Raw genomic sequence first — 27,573 nt, 5'->3', positions numbered from 1 at the left:
ATAAATGCTTTAGAGCAGTGGTCGGCAAACTGCAGCTCGCGAGCCACATGCGGCTCTTTGGCCCCTTGAGTGTGGCTCTTCCACAAAATACCACGGCTTGGGTGAGTCTATTTTGAAGAAGTGGCGTTAGAACAAGTTTAAGTTTAAAAAATTTGGCTCTCAAAAGAAATTTCAATCGTTGTACTGTTGATATTTGGCTCTGTTGACGAATGAGTTTGCCGACCACTACTTTAGAGAATAGAATAAAATCAGCTTTTATTATTGGCTGCACTGGACATCCAGCTCCCAAATTTCCAATGATTTAACACTCAGCTCTCGGGAGCCCCCACTCACCACCCCCACTCACCACTGCTTATTGGTCCCTGGCCCCTGCTCACAGCTCTCTACATGGTCCTTTCATTAAGCACAACTTAGCAGAAAACTTTGCAGGTTCCACTTGTTTCCTGCTGGTGCCTTGACTAGCACTCCAACAGCAGATGCAGGCATGTTAGGATGACTTGGAGTGTCCTCATGTAGTGGGCATGGTTCATTTGCAGATACGGCAAGCCTCTGGCTATTTTACACAGAGAGCCAGGTGCTTACAAAACATAAAGGGCTGGTATAGACATATAAAGAACGGCATGTAGGCTGAGGCTGTGGGAATGGCCCAGAACACCACAGGAGAGACCTGCCAAGGGAGTCGGTACCCGGGCCACAAGGGAGGTGGAGAATCAGGGAGCTGCTGACTCCACCGTTGGTTCCAGGAACACACTCCCCCTTGCTGTGGTCCAGCTTTCAGGAAGTGTTTGGCTTCCAGAGCCACACTGCAGCTTGCTACTGGATCTGCACGGGCCACAAGAAAAGGAGCCTTGGACCCAGGGGTGTGCTGCCGAACCTCCAAACAAATAAAGACACACCCACTGCCTCACCAACACCAGCAACTCAGAGTGTTCTTTCCATATCATTATTTGATGGAAAATTCTACAAATATCATTAAATCCACGCAGCCAAATGTGTGGTTTAAGAGCAATATTTCCTTGTGACTTTCTGTCTGGGTGATCTATCCATAGGTGTAAGTAGAGTATTAAAGTCCTCCACTATTATTGTACTAGAGGCCCGATGCACGAAATTTGTGCAAGAGTAGGCCTTCCTTCCCCTGGCTGCCGGCACCGGCTTCCCTCTGGCACCCAGGACCTGGGCTTCCCTTGAAACCCAGGCTTCATCCAGAACATCTGGGAGGACATCTGGTCTAATTAGCACATAATGCTTTTATTATTATCGATTATTATCAATTTCTCCCTTTCAGTCTATTGATAATTGCTTTGTATATTTTGATGCTTCCAGATTGGGTGCATATCCTATATAGTAAAGAGCTAATAGGCAAATGTCATCACCCTGTCATGCCGGGGTCAGGGGACCTAAGGCCAGGCTGGGGGACCTGAGGCTGTGCCCCCCCCTCTTGGCAGGGCTTGACCAGGGACCTGAGGCTGCAGCCCTCGCCTGGCGGGGCTTGACGGGGGTGGGGCTGGCTGTGTCTGAGTTTTGCTGGATTTCAAGGTGCATGTGGGTGGGTGGGGACTTGAGTCTGGGTCCCGAGGCACACCCCAGACTCTGACAGGAGGGAGATTTTCATATACAGCTTACTAATTTCCTTTCATCTCTGACACTTCTATTATAGAGAAAGGGCAAATAGCAATGTTAAAATATTTCCTCTAATTAATTCCCTTTTAATGTGCATGAATTTCGTATTATTATATTAGTATATTAATAAGTATGTCTTCTTGATGAATTGTACCCTTTTTCATTATAAATTGTCCATCTTTGTCTCTTGTAACATTTTTGCCTTGAAATCTATTTTGTATGATATAAAGAGGACTAAACCCACTTTTCTCTGGGTGCCATTTGTTTGAAGTATCCTCTCCCACCTATTCACTCTGAGCTTATGTTTGTCTTTGGAGCTGAGATGGGTCTCCTGAAGGATACATATAGTAGCGTCTTGTTTAATGCATCCTGCTATTCTGTACCTTTTGATTGGTGAGTCCAGTCCAGTCCATTTACAGTTAGGGTGATTATTGCTATATGAGGACAGGCATTTAATCTTTTGTTTTCTGATTGGACTGTATCTCCATTATTTCTTTTCCCTCATGTTTCTGTCTGCTATTTTAGTTTTGTGGTTTTTCTATGTTTTTCCCCCCGTTTCCTCTTTTTAAAAATTTATCAATGCTGCAATCCAATTCCACAATTACCAGGAATGCAAAGAAGCAAGAAAATTTAACCCCATTATGAGGAGAGAAACCAGTCACAAAAAGGCATCCAGATTAGAAAGGAAACAATCAAACTGCCTTATCTGCAGACAACCTGCTCACCTATCATGAAAATCTGATGTAATCCTCACAAGAGCTATAAAAACTATAAGCAAGATTGGCAAGGTTGCCAGAAACTAGGTATATTAGGAGTTAACTCCTCCCTTCTAATGCTTAACTCATCATCTCAACACTTCATCACTGATCTGAAATGTTAGTAAGCCATAAAATTCTTATTCTATGCCCAGATGGTGTGGTTCAGTGGTTGAGCATCGACCTATGAACCACAAGGTCACAGTTTGGCTCCTGGTCAGGGCATGTGCCTGGATAGTGGGATCAGTCCCCAGTGTGGGGTGTGCAAGAGGCACCTGATCAATGATTCTCTCTCTTTAGTGTTTCTATCTCTCTCTCCCTCTCCCTTCCCCTCTGAAAAAAAATATTTTAAAAATTCCTATCCTAGTGTTCCTGGGTGGTTTTACCTTCTCATGCAAACTAAGTTTTTTTTTGTCATTGTTTGTATTTTTGACAAGAATCAGAACTACTGGCATAAATAGGTGGGCAAACTAGAATTCTGGTGAGAGGGCACGCTTTCTGCATAGCAATTGTTTACTGTAAATTAAGAGCCTTAAAAATAAATAGAAACATACATTCTTAACTCTAATTTTACCTCTTGTAATCTATCTTGAGGAAATAACCATTCAAATAAAATTATACAGAACTCCATTGAATCATTATTTATAAGAGGAGGGAAAATGAAAACATTAAATGTTCAACAATTACACTATTATTATTCTTTTATGAATCCATTGATATGTATTTAATTTTTTTTAAAAAGAAAGAGCTCATATGTTAAATGAAAATAGTTTGGAAAAACTTTAATCCTGAACTTGCAAAAATTATACATTATATAGTATTGTTGTGCCATTAATACATAAATGCAACTATAAAATTAAGAAAATATTCCCAAACTAGAGGCCCGATGCATGAAAATTCATGCAAGAGTAATTCCTTCCCCCAGCTGCCGGCACCGGCTTCCCTCTGGTACCCGGGACCCAGGCTTCCCTCCTCCAGCCGCTGGCAGGCATCCGGGATGTGGGCTGGCTTCTCCCTGGCCGCCTGCAGGCACCCAGGGCCCTCGCTTTGTCAGGAAGGACTCCAGAATGACGTCCAGTCTAATTAGCCTATTACCTTTTATTATTATAGATACTGACAGCAGTTAATGCTGAATCCCTCACCTCCCCACAAAACCAGAGACAAAGGCAAAAAAGAATTTGTAGGTGCAGTAACTGAAAATAATCTCAGACGAGAATAGCAGTTCATCTTTATTTTCTGCTGTAACAAACAATTAAGAACCCCATTCTCTAGCAACAGGGAAACAATAGAGGTGAGCGTGTGGAAGGACCAATACAAGCAAACAATTGGGCCCCCATAATAAAGCAGCAACCCCTGTAGGAACCAACGCCCCATGAAAGGATGCAGTGCCTAGGGAGGGACCCTCGGTTAGCCTTGGTCCCCTTCTTCCGGCCTAGGGTTAATTAAAAGAAATGGAGGCATAATGCGCTGCATGGTCCGAATCAGCAGGCAAAAGTCACGGAGAAAGGAGGAGAAAGACATTAGGAGTTGAGCAGGCTCTTCAGCAGTCAGTTGGCTAAAAGAGAAAAAAAGAAAATCAAATTACATGTAATAAGTCTGCACTGAGCTCTCTCTGTCCCCTCAGGTGGCGACAGGCCCAGTTCACCCCACGTATCTGCTTAGACATGACTTTTTGTGGGGTCCCCGATTCACTATTATAAGGACCCTCCGGAGAACCACCCTGGCCACCTACCCACCCCGTGTCCCCCACACCATGGCCCTTTTCAGAACTAACATAGTTAGAAGATTGTCAAACACCGTGAGCTCCTGCTCAACGAACATTCGTTGGGGTTGGACACACCGGGCCAGGTACTGGAAGGCCAACACTGCCGCCATGTGTGACTGCAAAGGCACTGTGAAGGAGCTCGAGGAGATTCCGTTAAGGCACCATCCCATTCAGACTTTTCTATTTCCCCTCAGGCCACTCTCACCCATCTTAGTCCCCCTCCTGGTCGCTGAGGCTACCTCCCCCGACCATCTCAACCGCCCACCACCGGCCCATCCCCTCAGCCACCCAGCTCACCCCTCTCCCCTCTTTGATCCCTCCCCCAGGCTGACCCCTCCTTCCTGTCCCAGTGCCAGGCCTACTGTGTCCCCCTGGCCATCCAGCCACTTGTCAAATAGGATACAATTGGATCCTTCCTCGTCGTCGTGGTTGTGGTGGAATTCTGGCTATGGTCCTTGGCACGGCAGCTTCGCCCCGCACAGGATCATGGTGAGCCTGGGCGGCCTGTGGCGCTGGCCTGGCTTCGGCACCGGGCTCCCCGCTGCCGCCTCTCCCGGGGCCCTCGTGGCCGCCAGGGCCATCTTGGCTGCCAGGGCCTCCCGGACTGGCCTGGCCTTCCCCATCTTCGGCCACACCGCCCACGGCTGGTTCCTCAGCATCCATGTCCCCTCAGCCTCTCCTTCCTTCTCCTGAGAGCTGCTCTCTGCTCAGGGGAGGAGGGGTCGTCAGGAAGCCCCGCCCCCTAACTGGTGACACCAGTCGAACTCCCCAGAGCACATGCGCACACATGTCCTGCCGCCATTAGCGAGAAAGGGCCCTGGGCACGTGACTGTTCCCCCCCCCGCCCATCTCCCCCCTCCCGTTTCCCACGCCCCCTCGCCCCCCCCCCCCCCCCCCCGCGCCTCCCCATGCCTGCCCGGCGCCATGCTTCTGGACGAGCCTCAAAGTCTGTGCAGGTGCCCTGAGAGTCTCGCCTGGGCCCTGCCCGCCCTGCCCGCGTGTACCCCCAGCTCAGACCCTGGAGGAGCCGGGATGGATGGGCCTTGCTCCTGCAGCACCATGGCTCACCCCGGGCACTGTCACTTAGTGCTGCCGCCATCCTGGGGGAGGGGAGCTGCCAGCCCCACTGCCTCTGCCCGGCACGCACCCTGCCCTGTCTCAGACCTCAGGCTCGGGGGGCTGGGGCCCGCTGCTCAGGAGGGACCAGCTGGACACAAGGGCGGCAGGAGCGGGAGCACCATCCTGGGACAACTAACTCCCAGTTGCTCTACCCTCTGCTGGCTCAGCCCTCAGGGGCTGTCCTCACCCCTAGGAGCAAAGCCTTGCTCCTCGGGAGTAGGGGTGGCAAATGGCAGGGGCAGGCTGGAGGTGCCAGGGTCCCTCAACTGAGAAATAACCCTGTATCTGCTGGCCTACTCGTCTAAGAAGGTGAGCAAACTAAAATTCTGCTGGGAGGGCACGCTTTTTGGATAGCAATTGTGTGCTGTAGACCAACAGCCTTCAAAAAAGAAATAGAAACATACATTTTTAACTCAGTCCTTATACCTGTTGGAATCTATCTTGAGGAAATAACCATTCGGCAAAATCATATAGAATTCCATCGAACCATTGTATTAGAAGGAAAATGGAAAGATGAAAAGTCAAGCAATTATATTATTGTACTTCTTTTATGCATCGAGAGACATGTACTTTAAGTTTTCCTTAGATAACAAAATAAACTGATGAATGGAGTGGATGCAGAGACATGGAAGAATGGAACAGAGTGAGGGAAGGTGGAGGGGGGTGGGTGGGTGGGAAGTATTCAACCAAGAACCTTGTAGGCATGTATGCGTGGCCACAATGGGGTGGTGAGGGCTTGGGCCGGGGGGGGGGGGGCGCTGGAGAAGGTCAATGGGGGCAAAAGTGTGACATATGCAATACAACAACAAAGAATTATAAAATAAATAAATAAATAAATAAAGGTTGCTAAGAGAGTATATCTTAAAAGTTCTCATCACAGGAAAATAACGTTTTTTTTTTAGAAAGAGGGAGAGGTCGTATGTTAAATATAAATAGTTCAGAAAAAATTTAATCCTGAATTTGCAAAACTAATGCATTGTATATTATTTCGTGCTTTCAAAATATACATGCAATTATAGAGCTAAGAAACGATTCTGAAATACCAGCAGCTGTTAATGCTGAAATGGCAGGACACAGCCCATTTTCATTTTCTACCATTTCCTAACTTGTCTTCAATTGACTAGAGCCGCAGTCGGCAAACTGCGGCTCGCGGGCCACATGCGGCTCTTTGGACCCCTTGAGTGTGGCTCTTCCACAAAATACCACGGCCTGGGCGAGTCTATTTTGAAGAAGTGGCATTAGAAGAAGTTTAAGTTTAAAAAATTTGGCTCTCAAAAGCAATTTCAATCGTTGTACTGTTGATATTTGGCTCTGTTGACTCATGAGTTTGCCGACCACTTAGTAAATGAATTGCACATCTCCGCTCCAACCCAGGGACAAAGAAAGTAAAGGCGGAGGATTGGGTAACTGAAAACACACTGAGAGGAGAGTAGCAGTTCACTTTTATTTTCTGCTCTAACAAACAATTTAGAAACCCCCCTCCAGCAACAGGGAAACAATAGAATTGAAAGTAACAAAGGGGCAGTACAAGCAAACAATTAGGCCCCCCTAATAAAGTGGCAACTAATGTGGGGTTCCATGTCTCAGGGAAGGATGCACTACCTAAGGGGGGGACTCTAGGTTAGTCTTAGCCCCCATTTACTGTCCTGGGGTTAATGCAAAAAAAATGGGGGCACAGTATGCCGCATTGTTCGAATCACCAGAAAAAGCTCACGGACACAGGAGGAGATGGAACGTCGAAGTTGGTCAGTGTCTTCAGCAGTCAGTCGGCTAAAGGAGGGAAAAAGAAAATCAAATAAAATATGACAACTTTGCACCTAGCTCTGTGTGTCCCCTCAGGTGGTGACAGGCCCAGCTCACCATGAGTACCTCCCTAGAACTAACATTTTATTTATTATTTTATTTTATTTTATTTTATTTTATTTTATTTTATTTTATTTTATTTTATTTTATGGGAGTGGAAGGAAGGTGGGGAAGAGAGAGAGACAGGAACATAAATGTGAGAGGAGAAACACAAGGGTCAGTTGCTTCTCTCACACACTGGCCATGAACTGACTGGGGGGCAGGTGTTGAACCTGCAAGCCAGGTAGGTGCCCTTAACAGGGCACTGAACCTTCCACCCTCCATTGTGCCCGCCCGTGCTCTAACCACTAGGCTCCCCTGGCCAGGGCTGGATCTGACTTTTGGGGGATCTCCGATTCAATATTATAATGACCCTCCTGAGTCCCACCCTTGCCCCCCTGCCCGCCCCACCTCCAGTCCCCCACCATGACCCTCTTTAGAACTCACATAGCAAGAACACTGCCGGACACTATGAGCTCCTGCTCCACTGCTGGTCCATGGGGCTGGGTGCGCGGAGCCAGGAAATGGCATGCTCTCAATGCCTCCACGGACGATCTGAAGGGCACCAGGATGGAGCTAGAGGAGATCCAGTTAAGGCACCATCCCATTCAGACTTTGCTGCTTCCTCTCAGGCCACCCTCACCCGTCTTAGTCCCCTCCCGTATGCCCCCTCCTTCCTGGTCCCTCAGGCCGCCTCCCCTGCCCCCCCCCCCCCCCGCCATCTTTACATCCCGCCATTACCCTTCCCCTCAGCCACCCGGGCCGGCCCCTCCCCTCAGCTTCACCCCCTCCCCCAGGCTGACCCCTCCTCCCTGTCCCAGTGTCCACCCTAGGTCCGACCCCCCGGCCCCCCGGGCTCTCCTCAGAAAGGATACAAATGGAGAGTGTCTGGTCTCGGAATTCTGGCCGTGGCCTCTGGCATGGCAGCTGCGCCCCCCACAGGAGCGCGGAGGGCCCGGGTGACCTGTGGCGCTTCGCTGGGAACAGCACCGGGCTCCCCGCTGCCACCTCTCCCGGGGCCCTCGTGGTCTCCAGGGCCATCTTGGCTGCCAGGGCCTCCCGGACTGGCCTGGCCTTCTCCATCTTCGGCCACACGGCCCAGGACAGGGTCGTCAGCCTGCATGTCCCCTCAGCCTCTTCTTGCTTCTGAGATCCGCTATACCGCTGAGGCGCCCAGGTTCTGCAGGAAGCCCCGCCCCCTAGCGGGTGCCACCACTTGAAAGCCCCAGAGTGCATGCGCACACAGGCCTGTGCCATTTGCCAGCAACCCGGCCAATGAGTGCCCTGGGCATGTGACTGTTTCCCGCCAAGTCTGCCCAGCAACATGCTGGTGGGGAGCCTCAGAGCCTGTGCGGGTCCCAGCCCAGCTCTCCTCTAGGGGGCGCAGCTTGCTGCTGCGGGTCCCTGTCATTGGTCTCAGTGGGTCAGGCGCCTCTGGGCCAGTCCCCGGGGGTCTCGCCTGGGCCCTGCCCGCCCTGCCCGCGTGTACCCCCAGCTCAGACCCTGGAGGAGCCGGGATGGATGGGCCTTGCTCCTGCAGCACCATGGCTCTCCCCGGGCACTGTCACTTAGTGCTGCCGCCATCCTGGGGGAGGGGAGCTGCCAGCCCCACTGCCTCTGCCCGGCACGCACCCTGCCCTGTCTCAGACCTCAGGCTCGGGCGGGCTGGGGCCCGCTGCTCAGGAGGGACCAGCTCGTTGGACAGAAGCACAAAAGGAGCAGGAGCACAGCCCCTGGGACAACTCCCCGCACCTTTGCCCTCTGTTGGCTCAGCCCTCATGGGGCTCGCCCTCATTTAGAAGGAAAGTCTCCCCACTCTGGGCGTGGGTGGGTGTGAGGGTTGATTGGGGTGGGGAGGAAGGCTGGAGGTGTCAGAGGTGCCTGGAGCCCTCAGCTGGTAGGTGACCCTGTGTCTGCTGATCTCTTAGGGGCAAGTTTCCCTCTGTGTCTGGGAAGGGGGTCAGGTCTCCAGGAAAAGTACAGCGAGAGGTGGGCAGGGCTAGGGCAATGCCTGGACACGTGTGTCTGTGCCAACACTCTCTCTCTCTGCCCACAGTCGTGGCAGTGGGTAGATGTGGTGTCCTGTCCCAGGGATCAGGGCCCACTCACCTGGCTGGCACACCTGTGGGCACCAGCCAGGGAAGGGATCAGGGAGTGGGCGCCTATCTGAGCTTCAGGATGGTGCACTTTCCATATCGCACGTATTCCATGTAGCAGCTTTTCTTTTGTTAAAATTTCTTTATTGATTAAGGTGTTACATATGTGTCCTTATTCCCCCATTCCCCCCCCATTCCCCCCACTCATGCTCTCACCCCCTGGTGTCTGTGTCCATTGGTTAGGCTTATATGCATGCATACAAGTCCTTTGTTGATCTCTCCCGCTTACCCCCACCCTCCCCTACCTTCCCTCTGAGGTTTGATGTAGCAGCCTTTCTTCAGCCACGTCTGTGTCGCAGCTAATCCTAGACCTGGTGAGAAAGAGCTTTGTAACACAGGCCGTACAGTGTTATAGCTGAGTAGATTCCCCAAAGACTTTCCCACACCCAGAGATCAGGTTGAGGGGTGAGGCGGGATGGGGGGGATCAAAGGGACATCCCTTTCTGCTAAAACAAACAAACAAACAAACAAAAACAAACTGGAAACATAACCATAGACATGCCATTTCTCGAAGCCAACTGCTGCTCGACCTCTGCTTGTCTTGGGGGATGGAAGAATGGGAAGGGAAGAGGGTACAGGGGAGGCTGCCCACACCCAGCTGCTTCCATGGGTAAGTATTGGTTCTGGGGGCTCTGCACCCCACACTGTCCCGGGAACTGGGAATAACACAGCAGGGAGGAAGCCTGCAGAAAGCCTTTTCCCAGGGAGCTGCCTTCCTTGGAGAGAAAGGATCCCAGAATCCCAGAGGAACACAGCAAGCCGGGCAGGTGGGTGAAGGGATTCCAGAGAAAACACAGGAAGTAGCTGTCAGCAGGTCAAAGCCACAGAGTCCAGGAAGGACTGGATGTGGAGGGTGAACAGGTGTGGTCACAGGGAGGACCCCAGGGACTGGCATCACTGGGTCAGGCTGACATGGGGCCAAGGAGGGAGAAGAAGGCTGGACAGTGACACATGAAGGGCTCTGCTTTGGCCGGCTAATGAGCTCCTTCCTGTGCTGTCTACTTATCTCTGGAGTCTGCCTGCTCACCATCACCTGCAGGCTGCTTCTTCCTGCTGAGACTCTGGGCCCATGCGCCCTCATGCCCCCTGACGTCACCCTGCTAGGGTGGACACCTCTCTACCCAGTGCCCGTGCTCCCCACCTTCTCCCTGCATGCCCCTCTTCTGCCTTCACACAGCCTGTGCAGGGGGCAGGGGCTGGGAGTGCAGGGGAGTTTGCACCTGGACACAGCTCTCTGCTGATGCAGCCAAGACTCACGGGATGAATCCTTTGAGGGACACTTCTTTTTTTTCCTTTTTTTTTTTTTTAAATTTCTTTATTGATTAAGGTGTCACATATTTGTCCTCATCCCCCCATTCCCGTCCCCCACCCCACCCCCCTGTTGTCCTTAACCATTGGTTAGGCTTGTATGCATGCACACAAGCCTTGATCTCTCCCCCCTACCCCCACCCTCCCTACCCTCCCTCTGAGGCCAGACAGTCAGATTGATGCCTCCTTGTTTCTGGGTCTGTTCTTGTTCATCAGTCTATGTTGTTCATCATTTCCCCTAGATGAGTGAGATCATGTGTTACTAGAAATATACTTATAAGAACCGAATGTGAGATGAGCAATAATAGTTATGCTGACAGGCAAATTAATTAAGTCTGTAGTAAGTTTCTTTCTGGACCAACAGTTCTTTTGAGACCCAATTTCAATGTCCACCAGTTCCTTATGTGTACATGACGGCACTGACTTTTCAGCTCTGGATGGTGGACAAATGGTGGTAATGCAGGTCCGACTCCCTCTGGTTTGGTCTCGCCCGGACCCAGGGGCGCGGCTTCACCCGGACTCAGGGGCACGCGGCCTCACCCGGACCTGGGACCCAGAATCACCCAGGCCCCGGGGCTCGTGGCCTCACCCGGACCCAGGTGCGCGCGGCCTCACCTAGTCCTGGCATCCAGCCTCACCCGGACCCAGGGGCGCGTGGCCTCACCCGGACCCAGGGGCGTGTGGCCTCTCCCGGACCCAGGGGCGCGGCCTCACCCCTACCCAGGATCCAGCTTCACCCGGACCCAGGTGCGCGCGGCCTCGCCCGGACCCGGGACCCAGCCTTGTCGGAGACCTGCTCAGACAGAGAACAGGGTAATCCTGAAAGTAGGAGACGGTGACGAGGAAAAAGAAAGAAAGAGAAGCAAAAGCGGGGATCAGGAGGACCAACAACAGTGATGCTGTTGAAGGCAAGTTTATTCACAGAGAGCAGTACATTTATATCCCAAATTTTGGCTCCCCTCCCGAACTCCCGGGCGTCGTGCTATAGGTCTGGGCAGCGAGCCACACGCACCTCCTTGTGGAGACAAAGCAATCCTTGAGACATGGACTCTCAATCCAGTCTTCCTTGAGCAAAGTTCACTCCAAGAACACTTAATTTCTATATCTCTTATTATTACAGTTTGCTTAAATAACATTCATGTGACCCCTTTCCAAGGACAGGCAATCACGCAGCTGCCTTGGAATAAGAACACCAGTTAGAGACAGACCCTTTTCAAGGCCCGTCTATCCAGTGCCCTTATAGGGAGGCCCCATGAATTTTTCCCACACAGCCTCACCCGGATTCAGGGGTGCACGGCCTCACCCAGACCCGGGATTCAGCTACACCCGGACCCAGGGGCGCGTGGCGTCACCCGGACCCAGGGCTGCGTGGCCTCTCCCGGACCCAGGGGCACGGCCTCACCCGGACCCGTGACCCAACCTCACCCGGATCCAGGGGCACACGGCCTCACCCGGACCCGGGATCCAGCTTCACCCGGACCCAGGGTCGCGTGGCCTCTCCCGGACCCGGGGGCGCGCGGCCTCACCCGGACCCAGGACCCAGCTACACCCGGACTCAGGGGCACGTGGCCTCACCCGGACCCAGGGGTGCGTGGCCTCTCCCAGACCCAGGGGCGCGGCCTCACCCGGACCCGGGACCCAGCCTCGCCTGGATCCAGGGGCGCATGGCCTCACCCGGACCCAGGATTCAGCTACACCCGGACCCAGGGGCACGTGGCCTCACCCGGACCCGGGACCGAGCCTCACCTGGATCCAGGGGCACACGGCCTCACCTGGACCCGGGATCCAGCTTCACCCAGACCCAGGGGCGCGTGGCCTCTCCCGGACCTGGGGGCGCATGGCCTCACCCGGACCCAGGACCCAGCCTCACCCGGACCCGGGATCCAGCTTCACCCGGACCCAGGGTCGCGTGGCCTCTCCCAGATCCAGGGGCACACAGCCTCACCCAGACCCAGGATCCAGCTACACCCGGACTCAGGGGCACGTGGCCTCACCCGGACCCAGGGGTGCGTGGCCTCTCCCAGACCCAGGGGCGCGGCCTCACCCGGACCCGGGACCCAGCCTCGCCTGGATCCAGGGGCGCACGGCCTCACCCGGACCCGGGATTCAGCTACACCCGGACCCAGGGGCACGTGGCCTCACCCGGACCCGGGACCGAGCCTCACCTGGATCCAGGGGCACACGGCCTCACCTGGACCCGGGATCCAGCTTCACCCAGACCCAGGGGCGCGTGGCCTCTCCCGGACCCAGGACCCAGCCTCACCCGGATCCAGGGGTGCACAGCCTCACCCGGACCTGGGATCCAGCTACACCCAGACCCAGGGGCGCGTGGCCTCACCCAGACCTGGGACCCAACCTCACCTGGACCCAGGGGCATGTGGCCTCACCAGATCCAGGGGCGCGTGGCCTCGCCCGGATCCAGGGGCACGTGGCCTCACTCGGACCCGGGACCCAGTGGGGCTTCGTCTTCTTGATCCCAATTCCTGTCAGTCAATTCCCTCTCAGCAATTCCTTCGGCCATCCTCTCAAAGCTCCGGGGCGGCAGCCGCGGAACTCGCTGGGCGGCGGGCTCGGCGAAGCTCCGGTGTGCCCGATGCACGGCAGCGGGCTGGTCCAAGGTCGCTGCGGTGGCACTTGGGCCTGCAGCGGCGACCAGTCGCTGGGTGAGCGCACCTGGATCCGGGACCCAGCGGGGCCTCGTCTTCCTGATCCCAACTCCCATTGGTTAATTCCTTCTCAGCAATTCCTCCGGCCATTGTTCTGGATGGTGTCTGCTCTGTTTTCCAGTTGTAGTTTCAAAATTGTTGTGGTAGGCAACAATCAGGCGTCTGCCCTATGCCGCCATCTTGGTCCTCCAGAAGATTCTTAAGTAACCTTATAAATGTGGTTCTGAACACTGTGTCATCCATTAGTTTACTTTCCTTCATCCCTTCTATTCGTGACCTGCTTCGGTGTCTCCACCTTTTGGCTTCCTCCCTATGTTGATGGAGTGGCTTTGTGTGGTCAGTGACCTATAGGGGCCGGTAGCTCAGCTTCCCCAATCTCCCTAGGTGGTCGCTCTTGGTACCCCCCTTTGTGGGCTGAGTGCAAAGTCTTGGTGTTGTTAAGCCTTGATTGCTGTTGGTACACTGGGAGGATTTGACCTCCAGTCCAATTGGCTGTGAGGATCAGCTGTGTCTACACCGGGAGACCGCCTTATTCAACTAGACTTGCAAAATTGTAAAAGCCTCTGTGCTCAGCTTGGATGGGGCGGAGTTTCAGGGTGGAGCCTACAGCCTTGGCTTCCCGTCAGCCCCGCCCTATGAGGTTCCTGTGTCTCAGTGTCCCTCTGGACTCCCTGCAAACACCTCTGAGAGAAAAGCGCCCTGGAGTTTCGCCCACCACCAAACAGTCTAGTCTCTCCCCCAATGAATCTGGACTCCCAGATTCTTGCCCGGAACTGGGTTTCAGTGTAGTCGGAACTGGGGCTCAGCGCAGTCTGGCGCCTTTGTCTCCTTCCCACCAGGGCAATCCAGCGGCACAGTCAACAGACCATCCTCTGCGCGCATTCCCGTGCGCACCTCCGGTGCTCTGCCCTTCGCCGCTCCCCTGCGTCTCCGCCTCACAGCCCAGGTTCCCCCAGCATGAGCCTGGCTTCTCAGGGTCTCGCCCGGAACCGGGGCCCAGCGCAGCCAGAACTGGGGTTCAGTGTAGTCGAAACTGGGGTTCAGTGCAGTCCGGAGCCCCTGTCTCCTCCCCGCCAGGGCAATTCAGCGGCACAGGCAACAGTCCGTCCTCTGCGTGCATTCACGTGCGCACCTCCAGAGCTCTGCCTTTCGCCGCTCCTCTGTGCCTCCGCCCCACAGCCCAGATTCCCCCAGCATGCGCCTGGCTTCCCAGGGTCTCGCTCGGAACTGGGGTTCAGTGCAGTCGGAGCTGGGGTTCAGCGCAATCTGGAGCTTTTATCTCCTTCCCGCTAGAGAATGCCGGCCAAGCCGTCAGCCGCCTTGTCCTCTGTGGCTCTGTCCTCCCCGCAAGCACGTGTGCTCGTGTCTCTGCCCATGTCTCCATACCTCAGGCTTTTACGGCTCCTCTGATTTTCCTTGTGGTTTTCTCTTTCCTTCTAGTTGTGGGCATTTCAGTCAGCCAGCTGTCCTGTGGTTCTGGATGATGTCCGTTCTGACTTTTAGTTGTATTTTTGAAATTGTTGTGCCAGGCTGCAGGTTAGGTGTTCAAACCTATGCCGCCATCTTGTAAAAAACCTGAGGGACACTTCTGAGGTGCAAGTGACTGTTCAATGAAAGAAATAGGATGAGACAGATGAGCACTGAGGTCATAGGCTGCTTTTATGTATCTCACTGAGACATGGGGGGGGGAGAGAATGCATTTACATTTATACTATTCATTTGTATAGGATATGAATGGTTTATAATTAATAGGTATTTATGTGTTATTCACACAATAAAATCAAAGTGAAAATACCAGAAAAAATTTAAATGAACTTTGATTTTTGGACAGGGAAATATTTTCCTAAGCCTACTACTAACAATGGAATTATAATAATCAATAACATGACCCTGGCCAGGTGGCTCAGGTGTTTGGAGCGTCATCCTGTACATCAAAAGATTGTGGGTTCAATTCCCTTGTGGGCACATCCTAGATCAGGCCCGTCAGAAGGCAACTGATCTTTGTTTCTCTCTCACATCAATGTTTCCCTCTCTCGCACTTCCTCTCCCTTTAAAAATTAGTAAGAACAACTCTTGGATGAGAATGTTTTTTAAAAAAAGCAATAACATGCATTTAGTGATTTCCGTGTTCCAGTCACTGTTCTAAATAATAAACATGAATATCCTCATTTCATCCTGAAATACAGCAACATTTTCATTGTGGTTATCTCTAGTAGGGAGATGATAGGTAATTATATTATTTTCCAAACATGCCCATATTTCTTTTCCTGTTTTTTTGGCAGTGGGCATCAATTACATTTGTAAATAGAAAAAAAAAAATTAAGTTATTCAGTAATTGTTGTTCAGAGAAGCTTCTAATTAGTTCCCAAGTGAACTACTTTGCTGAAGTTTGAATTACCCTTGTCTATTCATTGGGGGCCAATCTTTCCTTTGAAAGTTCTCGTACTTGGCCCCTTCTCCTGATGCAGGTAGGAGGACTGTGATGAAGTCCCTGAAGTCACGGAGCCTGGGGACCCAGCCTAATGACTGTGGGGCCCATGTGGCACAGCCCTGCTGTCCTCATGACGTTGAGCTGCTTCCCAAGAGCAATCCTTTCTAAACTCCACACACAATCCCCATGCGACATGGACACTTATTCCTCTAGAGACAACTGCAAGGTTGCTGTCATCAGCATTTCATCAGGATGACACAAGGTAATCTTTTACTCTTCTAATCCTTCCATTTACTCCAGTACACGTGCACCTGTCTTCATTAGCAAGAAACACATGCACACGCAGCTACATACTCAGGAGGCACTCAGCACATCCAATCTCTGTGTCCATAGCACCAGGTCTAGCTTAAACTGTCTGGCTTCATGGCGGTAAAAGGCTTCACATTTGTAAAATGAAGAGGACTTCTATGGAATGCAATAAATACATCTAAAATCATATTAGGCATGAACCACAATGACTTGTCCAAATATATTAGTGTCCATGCACCCTTTGTAAGGGCATCATATGGCCCAGCAGCTCAGGGCCCACGTGGGGCTGCAGTGGGGTATTGTGGGCAAAAACCAGCTACCATTTTGGTCGCTGTCTGTCTCTCTCTCGCTCTTGAACTCTCTCTCCATAGTCATGTGTAATCAATTTACTGATCACTGCCTTCCCTGGGATCCACCTGGAGTCTCCATCTAAGTTTCCTGTAGCCCCCCAAACCTTCCAGGCTGCAGCCTCTCCCAGCTCTGAGGGCACCGAAGGAAGTGCATCCTGAGGGTGAGGGAGCAACATGGAAGGGACCCAGTACCCCATCAGCTCACTAATCCTTGTTTCCATTGATTCGAAAGCTGCCCAGGCATTGCTTTCCATGCTTTGTCCACGAGTCCTGACCACAATCCCAGAAGATGGGGAATAGCATTGCCCCATTGGATAGCACCATGAGCCTGTATTTGGCACAGCACCCGTAGCACTGACTGTGCCCAGGAATCTGCTGGTGTGTAAGCTCCTGGACAGAGCCTCTGGGCAGCAGTTACCAACCGGTGGTCTGCCAACCACTGGTGGTCCCTGAGGTCTGCAAGGTGGGCGACCGCTGGCTTAAGGAAACCTTTGGAGCAGCGGTCACAAACCAGTGATCCGCGGACCACTGGTGGTCCCTGAGGTCTGAAAGGTGGGCGACCGCTGGCTTAAGGAAACCTTTGGAGCAGTGGTCACAAACCAGTGATCCGCGGACCACTGGTGGTCCCTGAGGTCTGAAAGGTGGGCGACCGATGGATTAAGGAAACCTTTGGAGCAGCGGTCACAAACCAGTGATCTGCGGACCACTGGTGGTCCCTGAGGTCTGAAAGGTGGGCGACCGCTGCTCTAGGGATCCTTCTGACCAAAAGGCAGCAGGGCTGGCACTAGGAAAAATGATCTACATGGTTCCTGTCCTCCCAGATCTGCCACTGCCATTGGGGAGTGCCCCTCTGGTGGGTCTGGGGCCTCTTTGCTGTGAAAGATGGGGTCATCGCCTAGGCATCACGAGGTGGGTAGGAGGAGCTGCAAATCAAGGAGACAGGCAAGGTTGGAAATAGCTGATGCTCACGGGGTTTTGCTGTGTCAGTAAGGAATGCTTTGGGGGCTTAAACTACAAGGAAATGTATTATTGACTGAATGTGAAGTCCAGAGGGAGAGGGTCATCACGCTGGCTTACTTGTCCAATGAAGGGTCATCAAGGACCCAGTCCCCCCATTCCTGACCCTTTTAGCAGAATGTGGGTGTTCCTAGGTTTGGTGTTGGGACAAGTCACTCTTTCCTGTGACTAGCTGGTAACAATTGTGTTAAATAAAGTTGTTAAGGTGCCTAATCCCCCAGGCTAATGTGTGAGCTCCTTGAGGGCAGGGTCTGTGTTGCTTTCCGTAGCCCCAGTGCTATGCCCAGTGCCTGTTACACACAAGGTGCCAAGTCACTCATTCGTTCATTTACTCATTAACAATTCTTTCTTGCTAAGTGCTATGATGGAGGAGAATCCAGGGATCCATGGCACATAGCCCAGCCTGTGGGGTGGGAGTGGGGTCAGCAAACACTCTCTCGAGATCTTTACATCTGACAGGAGTCCCTGAACACAGAGGCCTCAGCTCAGCAGGGTTGAAGGCTTTCATTCAATAGCAACCAGGGTCGGAAGGTCAGCCAAAACTCATGGGACTCACAGTTTGATTACTGCTTACTGAGTACCTGTTACCTGCCAGGTCCCTGGTAACAGAGCTTAATCATACCTCTTGCCTGCAAGTGCCCCAGGCCAGTCAGGGACAAATCATTTCAGAGCTGGGTGAGGAGTAAGCCCTTGCGGCCATGGTGGAGAGGCACTCCCCAAGCAGGGCAGGTCAGGTAGGAGGAAGGGCAGTCTGCACAGGCTACCAGGAGCAGGTGGCCCTTTAAGCAATGCAAGGAGGGGGAGTCACCTGGCCCAGAGGCTGGGCGGGTGGACAGTGAGTGAAATGCCTTAGTGAGGATGGTGAGCTGATGGGGCAGAGCAGGTCACAGGCCCCCGGGGCTGCTGCTGTTTGGTTTGCACTGTTTATCTCAAGTGATCGCTACGCCGTTTTGTGGTGATGCAGGGTTCAGTTTCTGGGAGGCTCTGCCTTTCCGCTCCTTCACGTTACCTAGCTTGGGCTTGGGAGCTCCTTGAATTGATCCTCGCTAACTCCTTGTCCAGGGAAGTGGTGCCTTAATGGTTTGTTTGGGCATCTCATGACCTTCTTCCTGGCGGTGTCCATGCCTCTGACAGTGTCCCAGAGGATGAACGTAATTGTCCAACAAGGGACACCCCCAGTACAGCCACGTTTTGGAAAGCCTCAGGATTCGTTCCATCTCTGTGACCATAGAAAAGGTGTGGTAAGGTTCAGGGGCATGCAGAACCGTGGAGCAGCCCTCAGAGGGGGGAGTGGAGCCGCAAGGTGGGCAGTGAGATGACCCACTGGGTTCTTGTAAGGGGCCAGGTTAGTCCTCGTGGACTCCACTTTGCCCTTCACCTGGCTTTAGGCTGCCGCCTCATCTGGTTAGAGCTCTCCAGGAGTCTCCTGAGGGCACCCTTGACTTCCTTGTTCCTGAGGCTATAGATCATGGGATAGAGCATGGGAGTTACATTGGTGTAGATTAAGGACACAATCTTGTCCTGTTCTGGGGTGTAGCATGACTTGGGGCGAATGTAGATGAATATTGCACAGCCATAGTGCAGAAGAGAGACCAGCAGGTGCCCGGCACAGGTGGAGAAGGCTTTGCTCCTGCCCTGGGCTGAGTGGATGCTGAGGATGGTGGTGATAATGAAGCCGTAGGAGAGCAGTATCAGTAAGAAGGGAATCAGCAGGATGAGCATGCAGACCACGAAGACTGCAATCTCATTGGCTCGTGTGTCTGAGCAGGCCAGGAAGAGCACAGCAGGGATGTCACAGAAGAAATGATTGATCTCATGGGACTGACAGAAGGGCAAGAGGAATATTAGTGTGGTAAGTGTGAGTGAGAGTGCAAAGCCACCGACGCATGCCAGAGCCAGCATCTGCAGACAGAGGGCCCTGGTGATGATGAGTGTGTAGCGCAGGGGCTTGCAGATGGCCACGAAGCGGTCATAGGCCATCACAGCTAGGAGGAAACACTCTGCTCCCCCCAGAGTGATGAAGAGGTGCATTTGCAACGCGCAGCCCAGCATGGGCATCCGCTGGCTGCGGGACAGGAAATTGGCCAGCATGTTGGGTACAATGAACAATATATAGCAAATGTATTTATATACTAGTGGCTTGGTGCATGAAATTCATGAACATTAAAAGGGAATTAATTAGAGGAAATATTTTAATATTGCTATTTGCTCTTTCTCTGTAATAGAATTGTCAGAGATGAAAGAAAATTTGTAAAATGTATATGAAAATCTCCCTCCTGTCAGAGTTTGGGGCCCTCTGCGGGACCCAGACTCAAGTTCCCGCCCACCTGTGCATGCCTGGAAATGGCGTGAGACCCCGACCTGGCCAGTCCCACCCCCGTCAAGCCCCTCAGAGTGGGCAGCGCAGCCTCAGGTCCCCTGACCTGGGTTCCTGGTCAGGGGTGCAACTTCAGGTTCCCCGGCCCAGCGCCACGGCGGGGGGCGCGGCCTCAGTTCCCCTGGCCCGGCCTCAGATGGGTGATGCAGCGTCAGGTCCCCTGGTCCATCCTCAGGTCCCTGGGCACAAGGGAACGAGGGCACGAGGGTGCGAGTGCACGAGGGCATGAGTGCACGAGGGCACGATGTCTATTTGCATATTAGCTCTTTATTATATAGGATTTAAAAAATATTTTTATTGATTTCAGAGAGGAAGGGAGAAGCAGAGAGAGACATAAACATCAATGATGAGAGAGAATCACTGATTGGCTGCATCCTGCACGTCCCCCACTGGGGGTTGAGCCCACAACCTGAATATGTACCCTTGACTGGAATAGAACCTGGGACCCTTCAGTCTGCAGGCTGACACTCTATCCACTGAGAAAAATGAGCCAGGGCAATATATAGCAAACTTAAATGTTGGACAGATTCAAAGAAAGAAATCCAGGGGGGTCTGGAGGCAGGAGTCAGTGAGGGTGATGAGCACAATGGTTGGGTGGCCTGCTAGGGTGACAAGATGTATGACTAAAAAGAGTCAAAAAAAAAGAAGAAGATTTGCAGTTCAGAAAGATCCCCAAAGCCCAAGATGATAAACTCTGAGCTTAAGGTGTGGATTTTCTGCAGTGGGGCCATCCTGTATTCCCCTGTCGAACTCCTGGGCTGGAAAAGGCAGATTTCTAGCAAATTTCTAAGTTGTGGGAGACTCTGCAGCCCTTTCCACAGACGGGAGTGTAGCCACCTCTCCAGGGCCTCCAACCCACGTTGCCAGGCTTGGCCCTGGGCTAAGTTCATGAGCTTCTTACATTCTGCCCTCTGCTCACTGAGAATAAAGAACTTCTGACTGATTTAACTCAGGACTCCATAAACTATGGCCTCTGGCCTGAATGCAGCGGCCAGTATATTGTGTTGGAGCAGATTGGTCCACATCCTGGTTAGGGCAGCTTTCCCGCCACAACTGCAGAGGCCAGTGGTCGCGAAGGATCACGTGGCCTGCAAAGCTGAAACGATTTCCTGTGTTAGCCTACACATAAAAGGCCTTTCAAAGTGAAAGGCAAATAACATTTATTTGAGGCCAAAAGAATAGCTATTCGGGAAAGCACTGATTCAGGCAAATAGTGTTCCAATTAGGAGTCAAGGGGAGAGGGTCTTTCTGAGAAAGGCCGGGGAACAGTTACATCCACAGAAAGGCGGCATTTCTATTGGTGCGGAGAGCAAAACATAGTGATGTTTATGCTTAATGATGTTTTAACGGTTCAGTCCAGTAGTCATAATACCTGCTTTCTTATGTGTTTTTTGTTTAATCCTCACCTGAGGATATTTTTTTCCTTTGCTTTTCTGGGAAATTGGAAGGCAGGGACGGCAGGGGAGAGAGAGCTAGAGCGAGAGTGAGAGGGAGAGAAAGAGACATCAATTTGAGAGAACACATTCGCTGGTTACCTCCCACACGCACCCCAACCGGGGAAGGGAATTAACCCGAAACCCAGGTACCTGCCCTTTACCTGGAATCGCACCCTGGAGACGTCGGTGCATGGGCCGACGCTCTCATCACAGAGTATCACTGGCCAGGGCTCTTGTTATGTTTGTAAACAATTCTTTGGCACACAAGGTTGCCCTAGGCCCCGTCCAAAGGTTAATTTGCCTGGTTTTAACATTCCAATGGTTTAAGGCAAAATATTGGCAAAGGGGCTCCATTTTAAAAAAAATTATCATTTTTTTAAAAATTATCTTTATTGATCAAAGTATCACAGATGTCCCCTTTTTCTCCTTTGACTACCTCCTCCCCACAGCCCCCCAATATTGAATGTGTCCATGGGTTATTCATATATATGCAAATAGACTGAATGGCAGAACAACCAAACCAACTAAACAATCAGTCGCTATGACATGCGCTGACTACCACGGGGGCGTGCGCGGAACATGGCAGGCATCGGCCACAGCAGAATGGTGGAGCAGGTGAACAGGGACACCATAACAAGGCAGGGCGCCAGTTGCTGTCATTGGGGCAAGCCTCTGGTGGTTACTGAAAATTCTTTGCTCCTGCATGCCAAGGTCCCTCTGGGTGCTCGCACCTGGTGCTGGTGCCAGAGCCATCACTCGGACCTGCTGCTGGTGCCCAGCGCCAGCCCCAGTCGCTCAGCACTGTCACTGGGTGTGAGTGGTGGCTGCTGGCCGAAATTGTCCCTGAAAGCTTCTCCACCTCCTCCTGCTCCTGAGGGGCGATTGGGGCAGTAGCCACCACTCACACCTGCTGACAGTGCTGGCTGCACTCACACCCACTGCTGGCGCCGGCCCCAATCACTCCACACAATCAGTGAGTGCGAGTGGAGCCAGTGCTGTCAGCGCATGGGAGTGGTGGTGGTGGGAGCGGGGTTGCCAGCATACAGGGGATTGGGGGGAGGGGGCGCAGCAGGAGGGGCGGGGCAGGGGTGGGGACGATGGGCTTGATACCAGCCCCTGTGCCCACAACAGCCTCACAGCCCAGAGTTCCTTTCAAGGTGCACAAATTTGTGCACAAGGCCCCTAGTATTCATATAAGATCTTTGGTTAATCTCTTCCTACCTCCTCCTGCCCTCCTTCCCTCTGAGATTCATCCGTCTGTTCCATGCTTCCATTCCTCTGCATCTGTTTTGTTCATCAATTTATTTTGTTCATAATCTTTCACATTAAGTGAGATCATGTGATACTTGTCTTTCTCTTACTTATTACGCTTAGCATAATACCTTTCCCAGTCCCTCCATACTCTCTTAAAGGTCAAGAGATCCTTCTTTTTTTACTGCTGCATAGTATTCCACTGTGTAAATGTACCACAGCTTTTTGGTGTGTGTGTGTGTGTGTGTGTGTGTGTGTGTGTGTGTGTGTGTGTGAATTCATTTACTAATGGGCACTTGGGCTGCTTTCAGATCTTAGTTATTGTAAACAATGCTACTGTGAACATCAGGGTGTATATATTCTTTCGGATTGGTGTTCATGTGGCTCCATTCACATTATTTTGGACACAAGTATGACATGTCACAGAAAAGCTTTCCAAACTTGCCCACTTCCTGTTTGCATCCTCTGCCCATTTGCCTAGTGGGTTGTTAGTCTCCTTGGGGAACAGAGGCTTGCAATTATTTTCTGGCTTGAATACTTCCTGTTCATCACTATATCTAGTCATCAGAAGACCAGGAGGAAGGGGCTGCTACTTCAAGCTTTGGAGGTTAGAAACTGAGGCTCAGAGGCAGAGGCCCCCAAGGATGTGGGGCAAGAGCTTCTGAACCTGAAATTCAGCTCCCCTCCACCCACAATCACCAAGTGGCTTAATTCAGAGAGGATAAGACATGTTTGCATGTGTAAAAAATCCTACCGACAAAAGAGAAAAATGACATTTTAAAAATCACTATCATTTATAATGATATCCTAAAACATGAAATATTTGGTGTGCACTTAATAAAATATGTGCAAAACATTCACATAGAAAACTTAAAACGATTGCCAAGAGAAAGTGAAGAAAAACTACATAACTGTAAAAATATGTCATGTTCATGGATTGGAAGACCCACTATTCTATCAATTTTGTATTAAGCTAACAAAAATCCTGAATTTGCAGAAATTGACAAACTGATTCCAGCATGCAAATGGAAATGCATAGAACCTAGAATGGAGAATCAAACATGAAAAAGGATAAAGTTGGAAGATATAAGTGTGACTAAATGAGAATACAGGCAAAATAAAAAGCTCATAGTTTGCTGGTGGGAATGTAAGTTGACATAATCATATTGAAAAAAACAGTTCTTCAGTTTCTTATAAATTTCCACTTAACCATATGACCCAGCAAGGCGATGTCTGCTATTTACCTGTTAAAACCATTTGTCTTCACAAAGACTTGTACATAAACTTTTGTATCAACTCTTAATAATAAGCCCGATTTGAAAACAACCCAGATGTCCATCAACAGGTGAATGGTTACCCAGATAATGATACACTTGAGCGAGGAATAGCACTCAGCAATAAAGAGGCACGGAGGAGTGACTGCTGCTGGGAATCCCCCCAGGGCTGGGCCCCACCGTCTCTGCAGATTCAGATGCAGCAGCAGGTGGAGACCAGCGGGAAGACAGGCCAGGACTAGCCCAGAGGCGCCTGAGTCACTCCCAGAACTCGGGGACAGGGGACAGGGGTCAGCGAGCTAGTCGTGCATGAGGGTGGTCAGGCCGGTGCCGCCAGCGGCTCTGAGGCTCCCCAGGAAGCTTGGGGCGGGGCCAGGTGGCGGGAAACAGTCAGGTTCCCAGCAGCCTCAGCACAGCAGGCCCCTCTTGCCAGGAAACAAGCGAGTGGGGGTCTGTTTGCGCAGGCGCCCTGGGTTGCACAGCGCTCCTGGGGGCAGAGCTTCCTGCGGGGTCCTCATTGGCTAAGCTGTCTCTGGGGCCTGTGCGCCAAGATGGCCTGAACCAGTCGCACTCCCTCTGGATCCAAAGGGGTGGTGTGCGCAGGCGGGCGCCCTGGAGACGCCTAGTTGCGTGTGTGCGTGAAAGGGTGGGACTTCCTGCAAAAGCCTCAGTCCCTCATTCGTGGGCCCAGGGGGCCGTCATCTTTAAGTTGGAGCCAGAGGGGTGCAGGGGCTTTGCAGCAGCCATGCAGGCTGCAGGCAAAGATGCGGGAGGTACAGCTGGTGCAGGGGGAAGACTGGGAGGCCCTGGAGACCAGGGTGGAACCGGAGACCCTACCAGCCATGGTCTCCCCAGCGATCTGGAAGGCCAGCGTGGTCCTGGCGGGTCTACTCACCCTGGCTGTCCCGACACCCAGAGTGGCCCTTGCAGCCCTCCTGGCCAGGGTGGTCCTGGTGCCCCCAACAGTCAGGGTGGCCTTGGTTCCCCGGGTGGCCAGGAGACGAGGAAACCATGGGACCAGCAGCCATAGGTGCTCCCACTGTGGCACGGGCACTCCATGTTCCTGGGCCAGGTAGACATGCAACATCAGCGGCTGCAGGACCAGGAAACCGAACGGTGGTCTTGCATCCTTTCCGAGGATGCCCTGAGGACTGGTAGCCAAGAGGTGGCTCAGGGACATCCCGCAAGGCTAGGGCTGGCTTTTGGGGACAGGGCACCGGGCAGCCCGAAGAAGATAAAAATGGGAGCAGCAAGGGGACCTGGGGTAGCCGGGTGGGAGAGGAGTGGACAGATTAGGAGCCTGGAGGGTAGGGAAGTGGTGGAGGTGGGACATGATGAACTGAGTGAGGAGGGACGCAGGCCAAGGTGGCCTGAGCTGGGGGTGTTGGGAGGAGTTGTGGGTGAGCAACTCTGAGATATAAGGAAACCTGGGGTACTGGAAAATTCAGCTGTACAATGACATTATTGTACTTCTTTTATGCATCCAATGACATGTGTTTAAAGTTTTTCTTAGAACGAGGAAACGCTCATATGGTAAATGAACCTAGCTCAGAAAGAATTTAATCCTGATATTGCAAAAAATACACATTGCATGTTATTTGTGTGCATTTAATATATAAATGCAACAGTAAAACTAAGAAAATATTCCCAAATGCCAGCAGCTGTTAATGCTGAAATGGCAGGACACAACCCGTTTTCATTTTCTTCCACTTCCTAACTTGTCTTTAACTGACTCCAGTAACTGAATTGCACATCTCCGCTCCAACCCAGGGACAAAGGAAGTAAATGTGGAGGATCGGGTAACTGAAAACACTCAGAGAAGAGTAGCAGTTCACTTTTATTTTCTGCTGTAACAAACAATTTGGAAACCCCCCTCCAGCAACAGGGAAACAATAGAATTGAAAGTAACAAAGGGGCAGTACAAGCAAACAATTAGGCCCCCCTAATGAAATGCAACTTGTGTAGGATTCCTTGCCCCAGGGAAGGATGCACTACCTGGGGAGTGGGGGTGGGGGGTGGGGGTGGGGGGTGGGGAGGGATCTAGGTTAGTCCTAGCCCTTTTTCAGACATGAGCGAGAAATGCGCTTCATTGTTGGAATCAATTGGTCCAGGTCACGGAGACAGGAGCAGAGAGAAATTCCCACTTGTTCAGGGTCTTCAGCACTCAGTCGGCTAAATGAGGGGAAAAGAAAATCAAGTTATGTGATAACTCCGCACCTAGCCCTCTCTGGCCCCTCTGGTGGTGACAGGCCCAGTTCACTGGGAGGACCTCCTGACTTTTTTGGGGGGTGTCTCCAATTCACTATTAGACTGACCCTCCAGAGAACCACCCTAGCCACCTGCCACCACTCCCCACTTGGCCCTTTTTAGAACTTACACAATTATAACATTTCCAGTTAGGATGAGCTCCTTCTGAACCGCTCTTGGGATGGGTCGGGCATAGCGCGCCATGGCATCTAAGGTCCTCTGTGCCTCCTCGGGTGATGGGAAAGGCACCCGGAGGGTACTAGTGGAGATTCCGTTAAGATACCATGCAATAAAGACTATTTCCCCTCAGGCCATAGTCACCCATTTTAGCCCCCCACCAAACCCACCTATCCTCCTTCCTGTTCCCTCAGGCCGCCTCCTCTCACCATCTCAGCTGCTCACCAGTGGCCCATCTCCTCAGCCACGTGGGGCTCCCCTCCTCATACAGTACCCCTAGGCTGACCCCCTCCTCCCCGTCCCATTGCCTCGACCGGCGACTCCTCCAAAAGGATACTACTTGAGCACTAGTCTTCCCGGCCTTCCGGCTGTGGGCCCAGCATGTGGATTTGGCCATGGCAAGGCATTTCTGCCAGGCCCGGGGGGGTTGAGTGCCCTCATGACTGGAGCTCCTCCGCCTTCGGCACCTCTGCGGCCTCCACCGTGGCCCTCGTGGCTGCCAGGGTCAGCTGGAATGCCTTGACCTTCCGCACCTTCGGCCATACCACCTGTGCCTTCGTCTTCAGCCTGCATGATTCCTCAGCCTTTCTTGGCGAGTTCTGAGAGCTGGCTAAACATTGAAGGGAATGAGGCTCCCTCAGAAACTCTGCCCTCTAGTGGGAGACATCACTCAACGCCCCCTCCCCCAATCCCAACCCCCTGGAGTGCCTGCGCAAACACGTTGTGCGCCATTTCCAGAAACCCCTCTTATGAGGCCTCCGGACACGAGACTGTTTCTCACTCAGCCTGCCCTGCCCCAAGCTTGGGGGTGAGCCTCAAAGCCTGTGCGGGTGCTAGCCCAGCTACCCTCACGGGTGACCAGCTTGCGAACCGCCGGTCCCTGTCCTTGAGTTCTGGGAGTGAGTCGGGTGCCTCTGGGCCAGTCCCAGCCTGTCCTTCTCCCAGGACTCACACGTGGCCAGAGTCTGCAGAGCCCAGCCCCGGGGGCATTACCAGCGGAGTTACCTTAGGCAGCGGTCAGTCGGAGCGCAGGCCTGACCACGTTGGAAGGGTGGGCGCACGGGACTATTAGGAGGATATGGGCGCGCAGGATTCAGGGTTACTCCGGGGACTCCAACCGGCTCACGTTGGTGGGGGTGCTGTGCAACAGCATCTCCAGGCTTCCCGAGGGCGGGACCTTCCGCCCCCCACCCCACCCTCCTCGCTGGGGAGTCTCTCCCATTGGCCAAGATGGCACAGGGGGTGGTTCTTACACAGAGCACGCCAAAAGGTGAATGGACAGTGCCCAAGCGCCAGAAGCCAGAACTGTAAATGGATAGGGCCCAAACGCCCCCAAAGCTAGCAAGATAATTGGATGGAATAAAGTCCTCCCCTCGCCACCCCTATTAAGAAGCGGTGGTATGAGCAGGAAGGGGGGTTGTCTTTGAGACCCGAGTCCACCATTCTCCTAGGGCTGGTATGGGAATAAAGCCT

General features: G+C 52.5%; 1 long non-coding RNA gene and 1 pseudogene across 2 annotated transcripts; both read right to left on the bottom strand.

Moving 5' to 3' along the window:
* Positions 1–18,712: 18,712 nt before the first annotated feature.
* LOC307095437 (olfactory receptor 10Q1-like) lies at positions 18,713–20,446 on the bottom strand (annotated as a pseudogene). Its single transcript has 2 exons — positions 20,227–20,446; positions 18,713–19,470 (listed from the first exon to the last, which is right to left on the bottom strand). The product of its transcript is annotated as an olfactory receptor 10Q1-like (transcript).
* A 5,061-nt stretch (positions 20,447–25,507) lies between these two features.
* Positions 25,508–27,233, bottom strand: LOC307096237. The gene is made up of 4 exons (XR_013813248.1): positions 27,106–27,233; positions 26,438–26,710; positions 26,054–26,182; positions 25,508–25,848 (listed from the first exon to the last, which is right to left on the bottom strand). It is a non-coding gene; the product is annotated as an uncharacterized lncRNA (long non-coding RNA).
* Positions 27,234–27,573: the final 340 nt, after the last annotated feature.

This window comes from Cnephaeus nilssonii, assembly GCF_951640355.1.
Source record: "Cnephaeus nilssonii genome assembly, chromosome: X".
Taxonomy (NCBI): domain Eukaryota; kingdom Metazoa; phylum Chordata; class Mammalia; order Chiroptera; family Vespertilionidae; genus Cnephaeus; species Cnephaeus nilssonii.
This window is presented reverse-complemented; position numbering and strand designations above follow the sequence as displayed.